We start from the raw sequence: 15619 nt of genomic DNA on the forward strand, positions 1-15619 counted from the left end.
GCCCAGGACGTGCCAAACTCCCCTTATCTTGCATTGGCTAAGCTTGCAACCGGAGTTAAGGTCATTAATCAACTTACAAGTGATTAGTCATCTCTAAACCACATTTCAAGCGTAATTTGCTTCCTAATTCTTTCTCACCACTTTTATACGGACATTAATATTTTTATTGTTGTTTCCCACCATTCTTAGAGAAGAATAGAAGATTAGAATCGATTCACAATATTTCAATACAACGAAAGTCGTTCCAACGACAAAGTCAACGCCAATCGCCACCTAGCTGCACCTCTTTGAGCATTGCAACTAATCAGACTCTAGCCTATGCCATTTACACCATTTTCTCTAGGGAAATCTCATCAAATACATCCCACCTTGACAGTCGTAACTCAGTTCTAGTATTGGACGAATTGACTCTAAGAAACCCATCTTTTCTTTCATTCTTCGAATTGTATCCCACAGATGCCATATCATTGGTTTCCCTCAAGCCCAAGACGTGCCAAACTCCCCTAATCTTGCCTTGGTTAAGCTTGTAACCGGAGTTAAGGTCATTAATCAACTTTCAAGCGATTAGTCATCTCTAAACCATGTTTCAAGCTTAATTCGCTTCTTAATTCTTTCTCACCACTTTTATATGGACATTAATACTTTTATTGTTGTTTTCCACCATTCTTAGAGAAGAATAGAAGATTAGAATTGATTCACAACATTTCAATACAAGGAAAGTCGTTCCAACGACAAAGTCAACGCCAATCGCCACCTAACTGCACCTCTTTCAGCATTGCAACTAATCGGACTCTAGCCTATTCCATTTACACCATTTGCTAAAGGGAAATCTCATCAAATACATCACACCTTGACAGTCATAACTCAGTTTTAGCATTAGACGAATTGACTCTAAGAAACCCATCTTTTCTTTCATTCTTCGAATTGTTGCCCACAGATGCCATACCATTGGTTTCCCTCCAGCCCAGGACGTGCCAAACTCCCCTTATCTTGCATTGGCTAAGCTTGCAACCGGAGTTAAGGTCATTAATCAACTTACAAGTGATTAGTCATCTCTAAACCACATTTCAAGCGTAATTTGCTTCCTAATTCTTTCTCACCACTTTTATACGGACATTAATATTTTTATTGTTGTTTCCCACCATTCTTAGAGAAGAATAGAACATTAGAATCGATTCACAATATTTCAATACAACGAAAGTCGTTCCAACGACAAAGTCAACGCCAATCGCCACCTAGCTGCACCTCTTTGAGCATTGCAACTAATCAGACTCTAGCCTATGCCATTTACACCATTTTCTCTAGGGAAATCTCATCAAATACATCCCACCTTGACAGTCGTAACTCAGTTCTAGTATTGGACGAATTGACTCTAAGAAACCCATCTTTTCTTTCATTCTTCGAATTGTATCCCACAGATGCCATATCATTGGTTTCCCTCAAGCCCAAGACGTGCCAAACTCCCCTAATCTTGCCTTGGTTAAGCTTGTAACCGGAGTTAAGGTCATTAATCAACTTTCATGCGATTAGTCATCCCTAAACCATGTTTCAAGCTTAATTCACTTCTTAATTCTTTCTCACCACTTTTATATGGACATTAATACTTTTATTGTTGTTTTCCACCATTCTTAGAGAAGAATAGAAGATTAGAATTGATTCACAACATTTCAATACAAGGAAAGTCGTTCCAACGACAAAGTCAACGCCAATCGCCACCTAACTGCACCTCTTTCAGCATTGCAACTAATCGGACTCTAGCCTATGCCATTTACACCATTTTCTCAAGGGAAATCTCATCAAATACATCCCACCTTGACAGTCGTAACTCAGTTCTAGTATTGGACGAATTGACTCTAAGAAACCCATCTTTTCTTTCATTCTTCGAATTGTATCCCACAGATGCCATATCATTGGTTTCCCTCAAGCCCAAGACGTGCCAAACTCCCCTAATCTTGCCTTGGTTAAGCTTGTAACCGGAGTTAAGGTCATTAATCAACTTTCAAGCGATTAGTCATCTCTAAACCATGTTTCAAGCTTAATTTGCTTCTTAATTCTTTCTCACCACTTTTATAGGGACATTAATACTTTTATTGTTGTTTGCCACCATTCTTAGAGAAGAATAGAAGATTAGAATTGATTCACAACATTTCAATACAAGGAAAGTCGTTCCAACGATAAAGTCAACGCCAATCGCCACCTAGCTGCACGTCTTTGAGCATTGCAACTAATCGGACTCTAGCCTATTCCATTTACACCATTTGCTAAAGGGAAATCTCATCAAATACATCACACCTTGACAGTCATAACTCAGTTTTAGCATTAGACGAATTGACTCTAAGAAACCCATCTTTTCTTTCATTCTTCGAATTGTTGCCCACAGATGCCATACCATTGGTTTCCCTCCAGCCCAGGACGTGCCAAACTCCCCTTATCTTGCATTGGCTAAGCTTGCAACCGGAGTTAAGGTCATTAATCAACTTACAAGTGATTAGTCATCTCTAAACCACATTTCAAGCGTAATTTGCTTCCTAATTCTTTCTCACCACTTTTATACGGACATTAATATTTTTATTGTTGTTTCCCACCATTCTTAGAGAAGAATAGAAGATTAGAATCGATTCACAATATTTCAATACAACGAAAGTCGTTCCAACGACAAAGTCAACGCCAATCGCCACCTAGCTGCACCTCTTTGAGCATTGCAACTAATCAGACTCTAGCCTATGCCATTTACACCATTTTCTCTAGGGAAATCTCATCAAATACATCCCACCTTGACAGTCGTAACTCAGTTCTAGTATTGGACGAATTGACTCTAAGAAACCCATCTTTTCTTTCATTCTTCGAATTGTATCCCACAGATGCCATATCATTGGTTTCCCTCAAGCCCAAGACGTGCCAAACTCCCCTAATCTTGCCTTGGTTAAGCTTGTAACCGGAGTTAAGGTCATTAATCAACTTTCAAGCGATTAGTCATCTCTAAACCATGTTTCAAGCTTAATTCGCTTCTTAATTCTTTCTCACCACTTTTATATGGACATTAATACTTTTATTGTTGTTTTCCACCATTCTTAGAGAAGAATAGAAGATTAGAATTGGTTCACAACATTTCAATACAAGGAAAGTCGTTCCAACGACAAAGTCAACGCCAATCGCCACCTAACTGCACCTCTTTCAGCATTGCAACTAATCGGACTCTAGCCTATTCCATTTACACCATTTGCTAAAGGGAAATCTCATCAAATACATCACACCTTGACAGTCATAACTCAGTTTTAGCATTAGACGAAGTGACTCTAAGAAACCCATCTTTTCTTTCATTCTTCGAATTGTTGCCCACAGATGCCATACCATTGGTTTCCCTCCAGCCCAGGACGTGCCAAACTCCCCTTATCTTGCATTGGCTAAGCTTGCAACCGGAGTTAAGGTCATTAATCAACTTACAAGTGATTAGCCATCTCTAAACCACATTTCAAGCGTAATTTGCTTCCTAATTCTTTCTCACCACTTTTATACGGACATTAATATTTTTATTGTTGTTTCCCACCATTCTTAGAGAAGAATAGAAGATTAGAATCGATTCACAATATTTCAATACAACGAAAGTCGTTCCAACGACAAAGTCAACGCCAATCGCCACCTAGCTGCACCTCTTTGAGCATTGCAACTAATCAGACTCTAGCCTATGCCATTTACACCATTTTCTCTAGGGAAATCTCATCAAATACATCCCACCTTGACAGTCGTAACTCAGTTCTAGTATTGGACGAATTGACTCTAAGAAACCCATCTTTTCTTTCATTCTTCGAATTGTATCCCACAGATGCCATATCATTGGTTTCCCTCAAGCCCAAGACGTGCCAAACTCCCCTAATCTTGCCTTGGTTAAGCTTGTAACCGGAGTTAAGGTCATTAATCAACTTTTAAGCGATTAGTCATCTCTAAACCATGTTTCAAGCTTAATTCGCTTCTTAATTCTTTCTCACCACTTTTATATGGACATTAATACTTTTATTGTTGTTTTCCACCATTCTTAGAGAAGAATAGAAGATTAGAATTGATTCACAACATTTCAATACAAGGAAAGTCGTTCCAACGACAAAGTCAACGCCAATCGCCACCTAACTGCACCTCTTTCAGCATTGCAACTAATCGGACTCTAGCCTATGCCATTTACACCATTTTCTCAAGGGAAATCTCATCAAATACATCCTACCTTGACAGTCGTAACTCAGTTCTAGTATTGGACGAATTGACTCTAAGAAACCCATCTTTTCTTTCATTCTTCGAATTGTATCCCACAGATGCCATATCATTGGTTTCCCTCAAGCCCAAGACGTGCCAAACTCCCCTAATCTTGCCTTGGTTAAGCTTGTAACCGGAGTTAAGGTCATTAATCAACTTTCAAGCGATTAGTCATCTCTAAACCATGTTTCAAGCTTAATTTGCTTCTTAATTCTTTCTCACCACTTTTATAGGGACATTAATACTTTTATTGTTGTTTGCCACCATTCTTAGAGAAGAATAGAAGATTAGAATTGATTCACAACATTTCAATACAAGGAAAGTCGTTCCAACGATAAAGTCAACGCCAATCGCCACCTAGCTGCACGTCTTTGAGCATTGCAACTAATCGGACTCTAGCCTATTCCATTTACACCATTTGCTAAAGGGAAATCTCATCAAATACATCACACCTTGACAGTCATAACTCAGTTTTAGCAGTAGACGAATTGACTCTAAGAAACCCATCTTTTCTTTCATTCTTCGAATTGTTGCCCACAGATGCCATACCATTGGTTTCCCTCCAGCCCAGGACGTGCCAAACTCCCCTTATCTTGCATTGGCTAAGCTTGCAACCGGGGTTAAGGTCATTAATCAACTTACAAGTGATTAGTCATCTCTAAACCACATTTCAAGCGTAATTTGCTTCCTAATTCTTTCTCACCACTTTTATACGGACATTAATATTTTTATTGTTGTTTCCCACCATTCTTAGAGAAGAATAGAAGATTAGAATCGATTCACAATATTTCAATACAACGAAAGTCGTTCCAACGACAAAGTCAACGCCAATCGCCACCTAGCTGCACCTCTTTGAGCATTGCAACTAATCAGACTCTAGCCTATGCCATTTACACCATTTTCTCTAGGGAAATCTCATCAAATACATCCCACCTTGACAGTCGTAACTCAGTTCTAGTATTGGACGAATTGACTCTAAGAAACCCATCTTTTCTTTCATTCTTCGAATTGTATCCCACAGATGCCATATCATTGGTTTCCCTCAAGCCCAAGACGTGCCAAACTCCCCTAATCTTGCCTTGGTTAAGCTTGTAACCGGAGTTAAGGTCATTAATCAACTTTCAAGCGATTAGTCATCTCTAAACCATGTTTCAAGCTTAATTCGCTTCTTAATTCTTTCTCACCACTTTTATATGGACATTAATACTTTTATTGTTGTTTTCCACCATTCTTAGAGAAGAATAGAAGATTAGAATTGATTCACAACATTTCAATACAAGGAAAGTCGTTCCAACGACAAAGTCAACGCCAATCGCCACCTAACTGCACCTCTTTCAGCATTGCAACTAATCGGACTCTAGCCTATTCCATTTACACCATTTGCTAAAGGGAAATCTCATCAAATACATCACACCTTGACAGTCATAACTCAGTTTTAGCATTAGACGAAGTGACTCTAAGAAACCCATCTTTTCTTTCATTCTTCGAATTGTTGCCCACAGATGCCATACCATTGGTTTCCCTCCAGCCCAGGACGTGCCAAACTCCCCTTATCTTGCATTGGCTAAGCTTGCAACCGGAGTTAAGGTCATTAATCAACTTACAAGTGATTAGTCATCTCTAAACCACATTTCAAGCGTAATTTGCTTCCTAATTCTTTCTCACCACTTTTATACGGACATTAATATTTTTATTGTTGTTTCCCACCATTCTTAGAGAAGAATAGAAGATTAGAATCGATTCACAATATTTCAATACAACGAAAGTCGTTCCAACGACAAAGTCAACGCCAATCGCCACCTAGCTGCACCTCTTTGAGCATTGCAACTAATCAGACTCTAGCCTATGCCATTTACACCATTTTCTCTAGGGAAATCTCATCAAATACATCCCACCTTGACAGTCGTAACTCAGTTCTAGTATTGGACGAATTGACTCTAAGAAACCCATCTTTTCTTTCATTCTTCGAATTGTATCCCACAGATGCCATATCATTGGTTTCCCTCAAGCCCAAGACGTGCCAAACTCCCCTAATCTTGCCTTGGTTAAGCTTGTAACCGGAGTTAAGGTCATTAATCAACTTTCAAGCGATTAGTCATCTCTAAACCATGTTTCAAGCTTAATTCGCTTCTTAATTCTTTCTCACCACTTTTATATGGACATTAATACTTTTATTGTTGTTTTCCACCATTCTTAGAGAAGAATAGAAGATTAGAATTGATTCACAACATTTCAATACAAGGAAAGTCGTTCCAACGACAAAGTCAACGCCAATCGCCACCTAACTGCACCTCTTTCAGCATTGCAACTAATCGGACTCTAGCCTATGCCATTTACACCATTTTCTCAAGGGAAATCTCATCAAATACATCCCACCTTGACAGTCGTAACTCAGTTCTAGTATTGGACGAATTGACTCTAAGAAACCCATCTTTTCTTTCCTTCTTCGAAATGTATCCCACAGATGCCATATCATTGGTTTCCCTCAAGCCCAAGACGTGCCAAACTCCCCTAGTCTTGCCTTGGTTAAGCTTGTAACCGGAGTTAAGGTCATTAATCAACTTACAAGTGATTAGTCATCTCTAAACCATGTTTCGAGCTTAATTTGCTTCTTAATTCTTTCTCACCACTTTTATATGGACATTAATACTTTTATTGTTGTTTCCCACCATTCTTAGAGAAGAATAGAAGATTAGAATTGATTCACAATATTTCAATACAAGGAAAGTCGTACCAACGACAAAGTCAACGCCAATCGCCACCTAGCTGCACCTCTTTGAGCATTGCAACTAATCGGACTCTAGCCTATGCCATTTACACCATTTTCTCTAGGGAAATCTCATCAAATACATCCCACCTTGATAGTCGTAACTCAGTTCTAGCATTGGACGAATTGACTCTAAGAAACCCATCTTTTCTTTCCTTCTTCGAAATGTATCCCACAGATGCCATATCATTGGTTTCCCTCAAGCCCAAGACGTGCCAAACTCCCCTAGTCTTGCCTTGGTTAAGCTTGTAACCGGAGTTAAGGTCATTAATCAACTTTCAAGCGATTAGTCATCTCTAAACCATGTTTCAAGCTTAATTCGCTTCTTAATTCTTTCTCACCACTTTTATATGGACATTAATACTTTTATTGTTGTTTGCCACCATTCTTAGAGAAGAATAGAAGATTAGAATTGATTCACAACATTTCAGTACAAGGAAAGTCGTTCCAACGACAAAGTCAACGCCAATCGCCACCTAGCTGCACGTCTTTGAGCATTGCAACTAATCGGATTCTAGCCTATTCCATTTACACCATTTGCTAAAGGGAAATTTCATCAAATACATCACATCTTGACAGTCATAACTCAGTTTTAGCATTAGACGAATTGACTCTAAGAAACCCATCTTTTCTTTCATTCTTCGAATTGTTGCCCACAGATGCCATACCATTGGTTTCCCTCAAGCCCAGGACGTGCCAAACTCCGCTTATCTTGCATTGGCTAAGCTTGCAACCGGAGTTAAGGTCATTAATCAACTTACAAGTGATTAGTCATCTCTAAACCACGTTCCAAGCGTAATTTGCTTCTTAATTCGTTCTCACCACTTTTATATGGACATTAATAATTTTATTGTTGTTTCCCACCATTCTTAGAGAAGAATAGAAGATTAGAATCGATTCACAATATTTCAATACAACGAAAGTCGTTCCAACGACAAAGTCAACGCCAATCGCCACCTAGCTGCACCTCTTTGAGCATTGCAACTAATCAGACTCTAGCCTATGCCATTTACACCATTTTCTCTAGGGAAATCTCATCAAATACATCCCACCTTGATAGTCGTAACTCAGTTCTAGCATTGGACGAATTGACTCTAAGAAACCCATCTTTTCTTTCCTTCTTCGAAATGTATCCCACAGATGCCATATCATTGGTTTCCCTCAAGCCCAAGACGTGCCAAACTCCCCTAGTCTTGCCTTGGTTAAGCTTGTAACCGGAGTTAAGGTCATTAATCAACTTACAAGTGATTAGTCATCTCTAAACCATGTTTCGAGCTTAATTTGCTTCTTAATTCTTTCTCACCACTTTTATATGGACATTAATACTTTTATTGTTGTTTCCCACCATTCTTAGAGAAGAATAGAAGATTAGAATTGATTCACAATATTTCAATACAAGGAAAGTCGTACCAACGACAAAGTCAACGCCAATCGCCACCTAGCTGCACCTCTTTGAGCATTGCAACTAATCGGACTCTAGCCTATGCCATTTACACCATTTTCTCAAGGGAAATCTCATCAAATACATCCCACCTTGACAGTCGTAACTCAGTTCTAGTATTGGACGAATTGACTCTAAGAAACCCATCTTTTCTTTCATTCTTCGAATTGTATCCCACAGATGCCATATCATTGGTTTCCCTCAAGCCCAAGACGTGCCAAACTCCCCTAATCTTGCCTTGGTTAAGCTTGTAACCGGAGTTAAGGTCATTAATCAACTTTCAAGCGATTAGTCATCTCTAAACCATGTTTCAAGCTTAATTCACTTCTTAATTCTTTCTCACCACTTTTATATGGACATTAATACTTTTATTGTTGTTTGCCACCATTCTTAGAGAAGAATAGAAGATTAGAATTGATTCACAACATTTCAATACAAGGAAAGTCGTTCCAACGACAAAGTCAACGCCAATCGCCACCTAGCTGCACCTCTTTGAGCATTGCAACTAATCGGACTCTAGCCTATGCCATTTACACCATTTTCTCAAGGGAAATCTCATCAAATACATCCCACCTTGACAGTCGTAACTCAGTTCTAGTATTGGACGAATTGACTCTAAGAAACCCATCTTTTCTTTCCTTCTTCGAAATGTATCCCACAGATGCCATATCATTGGTTTCCCTCAAGCCCAAGACGTGCCAAACTCCCCTAGTCTTGCCTTGGTTAAGCTTGTAACCGGAGTTAAGGTCATTAATCAACTTTCAAGCGATTAGTCATCTCTAAACCATGTTTCAAGCTTAATTCGCTTCTTAATTCTTTCTCACCACTTTTATATGGACATTAATACTTTTATTGTTGTTTTCCACCATTCTTAGAGAAGAATAGAAGATTAGAATTGATTCACAACATTTCAATACAAGGAAAGTCGTTCCAACGACAAAGTCAACGCCAATCGCCACCTAACTGCACCTCTTTCAGCATTGCAACTAATCGGACTCTAGCCTATGCCATTTACACCATTTTCTCAAGGGAAATCTCATCAAATACATCCCACCTTGACAGTCGTAACTCAGTTCTAGTATTGGACGAATTGACTCTAAGAAACCCATCTTTTCTTTCATTCTTCGAATTGTATCCCACAGATGCCATATCATTGGTTTCCCTCAAGCCCAAGACGTGCCAAACTCCCCTAGTCTTGCCTTGGTTAAACTTGTAACCGGAGTTAAGGTCATTAATCAACTTACAAGTGATTAGTCATCTCTAAACCACGTTTCAAGCGTAATTTGCTTCTTAATTCTTTCTCACCACTTTTATATGGACATTAATATTTTTATTGTTGTTTCCCACTATTCTTAGAGAAGAATAGAAGATTAGAATCGATTCACAATATTTCAATACAACGAAAGTCGTTCCAACGACAAAGTCAACGCCAATCGCCACCTAGCTGCACCTCTTTGAGCATTGCAACTAATCAGACTCTAGCCTATGCCATTTACACCATTTTCTCTAGGGAAATCTCATCAAATACATCCCACCTTGATAGTCGTAACTCAGTTCTAGCATTGGACGAATTGACTCTAAGAAACCCATCTTTTCTTTCCTTCTTCGAAATGTATCCCACAGATGCCATATCATTGGTTTCCCTCAAGCCCAAGACGTGCCAAACTCCCCTAGTCTTGCCTTGGTTAAGCTTGTAACCGGAGTTAAGGTCATTAATCAACTTACAAGTGATTAGTCATCTCTAAACCAGGTTTCGAGCTTAATTTGCTTCTTAATTCTTTCTCACCACTTTTATATGGACATTAATACTTTTATTGTTGTTTCCCACCATTCTTAGAGAAGAATAGAAGATTAGAATTGATTCACAATATTTCAATACAAGGAAAGTCGTACCAACGACAAAGTCAACGCCAATCGCCACCTAGCTGCACCTCTTTGAGCATTGCAACTAATCGGACTCTAGCCTATGCCATTTACACCATTTTCTCTAGGGAAATCTCATCAAATACATCCCACCTTGATAGTCGTAACTCAGTTCTAGCATTGGACGAATTGACTCTAAGAAACCCATCTTTTCTTTCCTTCTTCGAAATGTATCCCACAGATGCCATATCATTGGTTTCCCTCAAGCCCAAGACGTGCCAAACTCCCCTAGTCTTGCCTTGGTTAAGCTTGTAACCGGAGTTAAGGTCATTAATCAACTTACAAGTGATTAGTCATCTCTAAACCATGTTTCGAGCTTAATTTGCTTCTTAATTCTTTCTCACCACTTTTATATGGACATTAATACTTTTATTGTTGTTTTCCACCATTCTTAGTGAAGAATAGAAGATTAGAATTGATTCACAACATTTCAATACAAGGAAAGTCGTTCCAACGACAAAGTCAACGCCAATCGCCACCTAACTGCACCTCTTTCAGCATTGCAACTAATCGGACTCTAGCCTATGCCATTTACACCATTTTCTCAAGGGATATCTCATCAAATACATCCCACCTTAGAAATCGTAACTCAGTTCTAGTATTGGACGAATTGACTCTAAGAAACCCATCTTTTCTTTCATTCTTCGAATTGTATCCCACAGATGCCATATCATTGGTTTCCCTCAAGCCCAAGACGTGCCAAACTCCCCTAATCTTGCCTTGGTTAAGCTTGTAACCGGAGTTAAGGTCATTAATCAACTTTCAAGCGATTAGTCATCTCTAAACCATGTTTCAAGCTTAATTTGCTTCTTAATTCTTTCTCACCACTTTTATATGGACATTAATACTTTTATTGTTGTTTGCCACCATTCTTAGAGAAGAATAGAAGATTAGAATTGATTCACAACATTTCAATACAAGGAAAGTCGTTCCAACAACAAAGTCAACGCCAATCGCCACCTAGCTGCACGTCTTTGAGCATTGCAACTAATCGGATTCTAGCCTATTCCATTTACACCATTTGCTAAAGGGAAATCTCATCAAATACATCACATCTTGACAGTCATAACTCAGTTTTAGCATTAGACGAATTGACTCTAAGAAACCCATCTTTTCTTTCATTCTTCGAATTGTTGCCCACAGATGCCATACCATTGGTTTCCCTCAAGCCCAGGACGTGCCAAACTCCCCTTATCTTGCATTGGCTAAGCTTGCAACCAGAGTTAAGGTCATTAATCAACTTACAAGTGATTAGTCATCTCTAAACCACGTTTCAAGCGTAATTTGCTTCTTAATTCTTTCTCACCACTTTTATATGGACATTAATATTTTTATTGTTGTTTCCCACTATTCTTAGAGAAGAATAGAAGATTAGAATCGATTCACAATATTTCAATACAACGAAAGTCGTTCCAACGACAAAGTCAACGCCAATCGCCACCTAGCTGCACCTCTTTGAGCATTGCAACTAATCAGACTCTAACCTATGCCATTTACACCATTTTCTCTAGGGAAATCTCATCAAATACATCCCACCTTGATAGTCGTAACTCAGTTCTAGCATTGGACGAATTGACTCTAAGAAACCCATCTTTTCTTTCCTTCTTCGAAATGTATCCCACAGATGCCATATCATTGGTTTCCCTCAAGCCCAAGACGTGCCAAACTCCCCTAGTCTTGCCTTGGTTAAGCTTGTAACCGGAGTTAAGGTCATTAATCAACTTACAAGTGATTAGTCATCTCTAAACCAGGTTTCGAGCTTAATTTGCTTCTTAATTCTTTCTCACCACTTTTATATGGACATTAATGCTTTTATTGTTGTTTCCCACCATTCTTAGAGAAGAATAGAAGATTAGAATTGATTCACAATATTTCAATACAAGGAAAGTCGTACCAACGACAAAGTCAACGCCAATCGCCACCTAGCTGCACCTCTTTGAGCATTGCAACTAATCGGACTCTAGCCTATGCCATTTACACCATTTTCTCTAGGGAAATCTCATCAAATACATCCCACCTTGATAGTCGTAACTCAGTTCTAGCATTGGACGAATTGACTCTAAGAAACCCATCTTTTCTTTCCTTCTTCGAAATGTATCCCACAGATGCCATATCATTGGTTTCCCTCAAGCCCAGGACGTGCCAAACTCCCCTAGTCTTGCCTTGGTTAAGCTTGTAACCGGAGTTAAGGTCATTAATCAACTTACAAGTGATTAGTCATCTCTAAACCATGTTTCGAGCTTAATTTGCTTCTTAATTCTTTCTCACCACTTTTATATGGACATTAATACTTTTATTGTTGTTTTCCACCATTCTTAGTGAAGAATAGAAGATTAGAATTGATTCACAACATTTCAATACAAGGAAAGTCGTTCCAACGACAAAGTCAACGCCAATCGCCACCTAACTGCACCTCTTTCAGCATTGCAACTAATCGGACTCTAGCCTATGCCATTTACACCATTTTCTCAAGGGATATCTCATCAAATACATCCCACCTTAGAAATCGTAACTCAGTTCTAGTATTGGACGAATTGACTCTAAGAAACCCATCTTTTCTTTCATTCTTCGAATTGTATCCCACAGATGCCATATCATTGGTTTCCCTCAAGCCCAAGACGTGCCAAACTCCCCTAATCTTGCCTTGGTTAAGCTTGTAACCGGAGTTAAGGTCATTAATCAACTTTCAAGCGATTAGTCATCTCTAAACCATGTTTCAAGCTTAATTTGCTTCTTAATTCTTTCTCACCACTTTTATATGGACATTAATACTTTTATTGTTGTTTGCCACCATTCTTAGAGAAGAATAGAAGATTAGAATTGATTCACAACATTTCAATACAAGGAAAGTCGTTCCAACGACAAAGTCAACGCCAATCGCCACCTAGCTGCACGTCTTTGAGCATTGCAACTAATCGGATTCTAGCCTATTCCATTTACACCATTTGCTAAAGGGAAATCTCATCAAATACATCACATCTTGACAGTCATAACTCAGTTTTAGCATTAGACGAATTGACTCTAAGAAACCCATCTTTTCTTTCATTCTTCGAATTGTTGCCCACAGATGCCATACCATTGGTTTCCCTCAAGCCCAGGACGTGCCAAACTCCCCTTATCTTGCATTGGCTAAGCTTGCAACCGGAGTTAAGGTCATTAATCAACTTACAAGTGATTAGTCATCTCTAAACCACGTTTCAAGCGTAATTTGCTTCTTAATTCTTTCTCACCACTTTTATATGGACATTAATAATTTTATTGTTGTTTCCCACTATTCTTAGAGAAGAATAGAAGATTAGAATCGATTCACAATATTTCAATACAACGAAAGTCGTTCCAACGACAAAGTCAACGCCAATCGCCACCTAGCTGCACCTCTTTGAGCATTGCAACTAATCAGACTCTAGCCTATGCCATTTACACCATTTTCTCTAGGGAAATCTCATCAAATACATCCCACCTTGATAGTCGTAACTCAGTTCTAGCATTGGATGAATTGACTCTAAGAAACCCATCTTTTCTTTCCTTCTTCGAAATGTATCCCACAGATGCCATATCATTGGTTTCCCTCAAGCCCAAGACGTGCCAAACTCCCCTAGTCTTGCCTTGGTTAAGCTTGTAACCGGAGTTAAGGTCATTAATCAACTTACAAGTGATTAGTCATCTCTAAACCAGGTTTCGAGCTTAATTTGCTTCTTAATTCTTTCTCACCACTTTTATATGGACATTAATACTTTTATTGTTGTTTCCCACCATTCTTAGAGAAGAATAGAAGATTAGAATTGATTCACAATATTTCAATACAAGGAAAGTCGTACCAACGACAAAGTCAACGCCAATCGCCACCTAGCTGCACCTCTTTGAGCATTGCAACTAATCGGACTCTAGCCTATGCCATTTACACCATTTTCTCAAGGGAAATCTCATCAAATACATCCCACCTTGATAGTCGTAACTCAGTTCTAGCATTGGACGAATTGACTCTAAGAAACCCATCTTTTCTTTCCTTCTTCGAAATGTATCCCACAGATGCCATATCATTGGTTTCCCTCAAGCCCAAGACGTGCCAAACTCCCCTAGTCTTGCCTTGGTTAAGCTTGTAACCGGAGTTAAGGTCATTAATCAACTTACAAGTGATTAGTCATCCCTAAACCATGTTTCGAGCTTAATTTGCTTCTTAATTCTTTCTCACCACTTTTATATGGACATTAATACTTTTATTGTTGTTTTCCACCATTCTTAGTGAAGAATAGAAGATTAGAATTGATTCACAACATTTCAATACAAGGAAAGTCGTTCCAACGACAAAGTCAACGCCAATCGCCACCTAACTGCACCTCTTTCAGCATTGCAACTAATTGGACTCTAGCCTATGCCATTTACACCATTTTCTCAAGGGAAATCTCATCAAATACATCCCACCTTAAAAATCGTAACTCAGTTCTAGTATTGGACGAATTGACTCTAAGAAACCCATCTTTTCTTTCATTCTTCGAATTGTATCCCACAGATGCCATATCATTGGTTTCCCTCAAGCCCAAGACGTGCCAAACTCCCCTAATCTTGCCTTGGTTAAGCCTGTAACCGGAGTTAAGGTCATTAATCAACTTTCAAGCGATTAGTCATCTCTAAACCATGTTTCAAGCTTAATTTGCTTCTTAATTCTTTCTCACCACTTTTATATGGACATTAATACTTTTATTGTTGTTTGCCACCATTCTTAGGGAAGAATAGAAGATTAGAATTGATTCACAACATTTCAATACAAGGAAAGTCGTTCCAACGACAAAGTCAACGCCAATCGCCACCTAGCTGCACGTCTTTGAGCATTGCAACTAATCGGATTCTAGCCTATTCCATTTACACCATTTGCTAAAGGAAAATCTCATCAAATACATCACATCTTGACAGTCATAACTCAGTTTTAGCATTAGACGAATTGACTCTAAGAAACCCATCTTTTCTTTCATTCTTCGAATTGTTGCCCACAGATGCCATACCATTGGTTTCCCTCAAGCCTAGGACGTGCCAAACTCCCCTTATCTTGCATTGGCTAAACTTGCAACCGGAGTTAAGGTCATTAATCAACTTACAAGTGATTAGTCATCTCTAAACCACGTTTCAAGCGTAATTTGCTTCTTAATTCTTTCTCACCACTTTTATATGGACATTAATATTTTTATTGTTGTTTCCCACCATTCTTAGAGAAGAATAGAAGATTAGAATCGATTCACAATATTTCA

Source organism: Carya illinoinensis, chromosome 12 (assembly GCF_018687715.1).
Source record: "Carya illinoinensis cultivar Pawnee chromosome 12, C.illinoinensisPawnee_v1, whole genome shotgun sequence".
Classification (NCBI taxonomy): Eukaryota; Viridiplantae; Streptophyta; class Magnoliopsida; order Fagales; family Juglandaceae; genus Carya; species Carya illinoinensis.